This window comes from Mauremys mutica, chromosome 6, assembly GCF_020497125.1.
Source record: "Mauremys mutica isolate MM-2020 ecotype Southern chromosome 6, ASM2049712v1, whole genome shotgun sequence".
Taxonomy (NCBI): Eukaryota; Metazoa; Chordata; order Testudines; family Geoemydidae; genus Mauremys; species Mauremys mutica.
Window position 1 is genome coordinate 119038350 of NC_059077.1, and position 6293 is coordinate 119044642.

Here is a 6293-nt window from a genome sequence, read left to right on the forward strand (position 1 = left end):
CTAAGTTATCGTGACGTCTGATGAGCTTTCACCTATTTTTACAGTTCAGCTCATGATTAGAGTTAATGTGAGGGTCCAATTATCACAACAGACCCCAGCCGCAGACCTGGACCCAATGTGCTAGCTGCTGTATAGACACAGACTGAACAGCCAGTCTCTGCCCCCAAACCACTGACAATCTCAGTATAAGACAAGAGAGAACGGATGAATTCAGACCAGCAGATGGGGGCATACAAGGCAATATTGGTCAGCATGACAGGCAGGGGTTGCAACACACCAACTGCCTCACCTCACCCTTACTGTGCAGGAGGCATTTTTCCTAGAAGCCCCAGCTTTTGGGGTTCTGGTCACTGTCTGCAAAATCCCTCTTTGGCCAGATTCAGAACAATCTCAGAGCAAGGGAGATTTGTGAGTGTTGGTGTAGCTAAGTTTAATAAACTTAATTAGGGTCATTTGTGTGTTTTCTGAATGGGGAAAATAATGGTGTTTTGTAGAATGAAAGAAAAATTTAAGTGTTTGGATAATAAAAAAATTACAAACTGTGCCCCCCCCCTCCGCCCACCCAACAACCCTTCAGATTTTCCATGGATGTAGGCCGGAGCCAGCCACGCCCTTAAGCAAGGAGAATTCGCAAGCAGATCAGCTGCTCTGCTCAGACTGTCAGTTCACTGGGGAAGGGACTGTCTTTTTGTTCAGTGTTGTTTGTACAGCATCTCACACGGGGAGGTCCTGGTCTGTGGGCTGGGGACCTAATACCAGCAATAACTCACCCTCCTCCGAGGAGTGGCTTCCAGAGGAGAGGGGGACTGGTGAGAAGGTACCTACTGGGTCTAGAAGAGGCTGATACACTTGGTAGATGAAAGGTGCCCGTGGCCAGAGTCTTCCACCGGGATCAACTGGAGCAAGTCACCTCCCAAGCTTCCTATCTGGACAGGGCTGCAGGCAGCCACCTGGCACTTTGACTTGGGGCTTTTGAGGTTAAAGGGAAACTGGCTTGTGCAGGCACTTAATGCACAGTACATATCCCAGGAGCACCACAGATAAACCCTTGTCAGTGACTGTAGCAGGGTGGAGTCCCTGCTCCGGGGTTTTAAGGGGTTTGAAAGCAGCTTGGCAGGGCTTGAGAGCTGCTACTCTCAAGCTGGGCTGATTGGGGAGGTAGCTGCAGCTGGGCCACACCCCAATCAGGCCACAGCTGGCCCCTATAAAAGGCTATGAGCCAGGAAACCAGGCAGTCTCTCTCTGCCTTCAGAGAGAGATGGGCCTGGCTGCTTAGGAGCTTGAGACTGGATACCTGAGTGCAGCAGGGCTGGGGAAGGCAGAGGAGCTGGGGAGCTCCAGCCTAGAAAGCCCCAGGCTGCGGCCTAGCAGTGGGCCAACAGGTACTGTGGGTTGCAGAGGGCAGCCCAGGGGTAGGCCAAGGCAGCAGGTCCAAACCCTCCTTGCCAGGGATGAGTAGCTGACACTGCAGTCTGCCCCAGAGTGTGGGGCTAGACAATGACTGGCAGTAGCCAAATACTGAGGCAAGGTGGGGATAGAGGGTGGGGGTTCCCTGAGACAGAAAGGGAGACCCAGAGAGAAAGGGGTTACTGCTCGGGGGCAGCACCCCATGTAAAAGGGCACCGGGTCCAGGGAGGGACACGGGGGGCCTAAGAACAGGTGGATCACCAGCCTGCAGAGGGTGCTCCAGGGCTGGACGGAGCTAACTTCGGAGAGCAACCAGTAGGAGGCGCCGCAGGGGTGAGTCGACCCGTTTACAGTGACCCTTAGCCAGAAGGGTGCCTCCTTCGAGGGCTGGGACCAGCTCGGGAGGGGGAGCAGCGGAACCAGACATCCTGAGCGATGAACCAGACCCTCAAATCTGAGCAACCCCCGATCCTGGAAATACCTCTGTCCCCGCTGTGCAGGGGAGGCCCATCTCTGATCCCTCCCTTTCCTGTCTTTCTCATGTAGCTTTGGGATCAAGCCGCTAGGAAAATCTAGGTAAGGGACACTTAATTGTCGGGATTAAATACAAACTCCAATGGCGTGATGGGGACAGGGGACACGGAGCCGCCCAGGGAGGTGAAAGGGTTAAAGTGGCGCAGGGTTACGCCCAAAGGTTATTGTGATTGTGCAGCCACACAGCGCAGCCACCATTGCTGTCAGCGCCCACTGGCCCAGCCTCCCTGTGTCAAAGGGAGCTCTGGCGTCACGGCCTTTCTTGGGAGGGGGCAAAGATTTTTATGGTGGGTGCACGGAAACAGGCAACAGGAGTCCGAAAAATGATTTCATTCCACTAAACTGCCTGTGCCCTGAAACAAAGCCAGTTACAGAGCAGCTGGGATCATGTTTCTTTTGCTTAATGAGACTAATTGCATCATTGCTGGTCTGTGCGGGCATCCAGCTCTCTCACCTTCCGTTTCATCGTCAGGAGGCAAGAGCTGGACAACGGGAGGCGTTTCAAACCTGCCTACGTTCTCTGCAGCATGTTTTTTTCCGACGAATCATCAATTATGCTGACAGGGGCCTTAGCGGTTGAGCCTCAGCAACAAATTAAGGCGAAATTGGCACATAACCTTTTGTTTGATAAGAAAAATGTTAGATTCTCCATCTTGAACTTTGCAGAGTGCGTAGTGGTGCTCTGGAGGAAATTAAAACAATAACCGGCCACGTGTTCGGCTCATGTCAGCCAGCAGGAATTTCAATTTCACCGGTTTGGGAAGAGCACGTTGTGTGCCCCCACTGCGGTCCCGCTGCAGCTCCTCATCTCCCACCGAAACCCTGGGGCGGGAGGAGCTGTCAGCTCCTGCAGGGGCTGGAGAAGTCATGCGCCCCTGCCAATTATTGGGGGGAGGGGTATGCCCCTGCTTCCCCCTCCCCTGCACGCCCCTGTAAGCCAGCTTTGCTCCATTGATGTCCAGAGAGCTACACCGATTTCTTGAGCTTAGGAACTTACTGGGACAAGTTCTACGGCCTATGTAGGGCAGGAAGTTCAGACTAGAAGCTCACCATGCCCCCCTCTGGCCTTAGAGTCTGTGAATCTGAGCCAGTATTTCTAGCTGAGTGACCCAGTGGAACATGTTTTTCCCTGTAAGCAGAAGTGACGGTCTCCAGTTGAACACAGCTCCATGGCAGACCAGGAATCTAATGTGACTCAGTGCAGCAGGGGTTATCTGAATGCCTTTGAGAATCAAACGCTGCCTGTAAAAAAATGTGGCAGCTGGGACGGGAAAGAAAGAGCAAACCTCTGGGCCAGTATTTCCAAAGGTGAGGCATGGCGGTGGGTGCCTCTCCGCTGGGTAATTTTAAAGGCGGCAGGCTTGTGGGGTGTGAAAACTCCAGCCCCGGTAGGGTTATCCACTGAGCGCCACAAACACCAGAGACCTTCCTCGCATCAATGGAACCAACATAACATTCAAAGGGAGAAGATGTTGCTCCTGTCAAGTGTCACCAGCCTGCTCAGTTCAGAGGCAATGCCCCAGTAACAGCCCCAGCTCCACGGCAACGGGCCATTTACCCAGTCTCAGATTGGCACAGTAGGCCTGATTCTCCTTCGCACTGGGGCCCTTTCCACTGCTCCTTAGTGGAGCTGCAAATCAGACATTTTCACTGTGTGCTCTGGAGCTATGAACTTGCCTTCCCTAGAGGAATGAGTTGGCCTTTTAGGAGATGTGGCCTTATTTGCATTTCAAAGGAGAAAGGCCTCTAGGAAACGTGACCTTATAGACATATGGCCTGATCCTGCAAACCCGTATGCCCACGATGTTCCTGCAAGGCATCCCTCTTGGAGACAGGAAAATTGGAAATGAATAGCAGTCGATATGAAAGACAAGAAGCGATGGAAACAGGTGAGTTAGCTTCGGGTTTCCGTAGGAGCATGGCAACACTCTCTAGACTCTGCCTGAGCTGCCAGCAAAACCCATTTGTGAGCTTTCCAAAAGCTTTTGTGCCTTTTAAACTTTGATCTATATAGAATTACCTACTCTTATAGAAGATGCTGTTTTCCTTAAAACCCCAGCTCCTGGAGTCCTGTGAATATGTGGGAATCTCAGCTTTCATTGTAAAAAATGTAAATGTCTAGTCCTCGTGGTTGCAAAGAAAAGCTTGAAAACATGATCCCAAATGTTACTCTGACATCTCAGAATCCAGAAGACAAGTGGAACCCCACATTTATTTTTTAATCTCATGATTTTTTAGCCAATCTCATGATATTTTGGGACGACTTTCCAAGGTTCGGCGCTGGCAATACGGTCTACGGGGTGCCGTTTGCATGTACGTGCCATATAGATCCTGTAAAATCCCAAGGGAATCCAGTCACCTGCACCAGTTAGCAGTTTAGTTATGCATAAACCAATTAATATTTCCTGCTACAAAGTCCTGGTCCGATTCTCATTTTCCGGAAGAAAATTTCCCCGCTTATGTTGCTCTGACAGCATGAATGAGAATCACGCTGGAGTGTGTACCTGGAAAATCTGAATGTCCATGTCTGACAAACAAGACCACAGTTCCTGAAAGTGTCTCTGCTCTGTAGGGGGTCAGTCCTGTGAACACTATGGGACTGCAATGTCCACACACAAGTTTGCGCTGGTTTACCTAACCTGTCTGTGGATACTTCTTTTGGTCTGAGAGTGGCTTATTTTGAGTTATCTGACATCTGCTCCTAATCCACTCAGGCAAAAGTGCAATAAACTGGATTTAAATTGAAATCAGAGTGTTCACGCAGCCTCTTGCACTCATTTACCGAACTGGTATAAAATCACATCTCCAGTTAAACCAGTGCATTTCTGCATGTGGACAAGCCCTTTCTCTGGTTTGAGGACTTTGGTGGCTGAGGATGAATTGTATGGATAGACACATGCAGGTGACCATCAAGGAAGAGTTCACGGACAGGTGGGCAGCACGGACAGGTGCTGCTGAACTCTGAAAGCTGGAACAGCTGGTGGAATAGTTTTTTCCTTTCTTTTGGGTGACCTGTTGCTTCTCATCTAACACGACCAACAAACAGTGTCCAAGTGCCAGGGGTCTTGGATTCCTCCCTCTGCACAGGAAGGGGTCAGACGGCTAATGTGAGCTTGGCTGGAAGGGGAAGGGCTTTGAACATCTTTCTTGTAACCCAGTGAAAAGGGACTTCTTAGATACATACAGGATTCCAATACAAGGAAAACGTGCCTCAGGGCTGAGAGAATGCCTACGCCCAGCAGCCCTGGGGAAATGATCCCAGCAGCTAGATACACGATAGTGGGTGGGTTCATAATATAACTAGGAACCCAAGGAAAGTTCTGCCCTTCAGAAGCAGGCCTGGGGTGGCTGCAGCTGGTTAGTTCCCTATTGGAAGAGGAACAAGCGGCACAGAGCCTTCTCCCCTAATCCATTGCCAATCACACAATGTGCCCAAGTCCTATTTACTTTCAACAGAAGTGGCGGAAAACAACAGCAGAGCAAACCTTCTCAGACCAGTTCAGCTCTAGCTGCTGTCAGCTGGAGCCAGTCCCTCCAGGGTGTTCTCCATATCGGGCCCATCTGGGTGCAGTGACCATAGCCAGGGGAGCCTGACTCTCAGCATTTAACCCCTTCGTCCGGTCAGGGAGTTTCACAGCAAACAATTCACAAGATGCATTTTGCCGCCACCTCTGCTAAGTGAGAGGCTCAGATTCTGGCCTATTCCTTCTGTGGCGATGGGGTTTGCCTGAGAACCTCAGGGATCTGTGTGTAAAGAATTCCACAGACCGGGGAGACCGCGCTCTCCAGCTGTGCACATCTGGGTGGGCTGGTGCGTACGCTGTGAGAGTGTAGGAGAGAGATTCTGGATTGCCTTGATCCCTTTGGCTGGACAGTCTCTCTGGATGGCCGGGCCTATAGATCCCCCTGGCTGTAATGTGTAAGGCCCTGTCTATATAAGGGAATGGTAACGGTACCTGTATAAACCCTCAGTGTGGGTGCCATGCACTGGCGTAAAGTGGGGCTTGCTGCAGTGTGACTGCCGGCCCCACAGCAAGACCTGCTTCACAGGGGTCATTGGCCATGCACAGGGGTCATTGCATGGGTCTCACAGTGCTGGCACAGGAAGCTCCAATGTACTCGTACCCAAAAGAACTGAAGCCTGGAGACCTGCCTCCTACCCCAGACAGCCCCACTGCGATCAACAGATCACTCAGGCCTCAGTCAGGAGACAGTCTGGCTCCAGAGAGGTGAGGAAGGGGCTCTATGAGGCAGCATGAGCTGAGTTTGGTACAGGATAGATTGTCAAACTGCTCGCAACCTAGAAAGGTGAGGCTGGTCCTCCAGGACTGCTGTGCCCAGGGCCATCATGA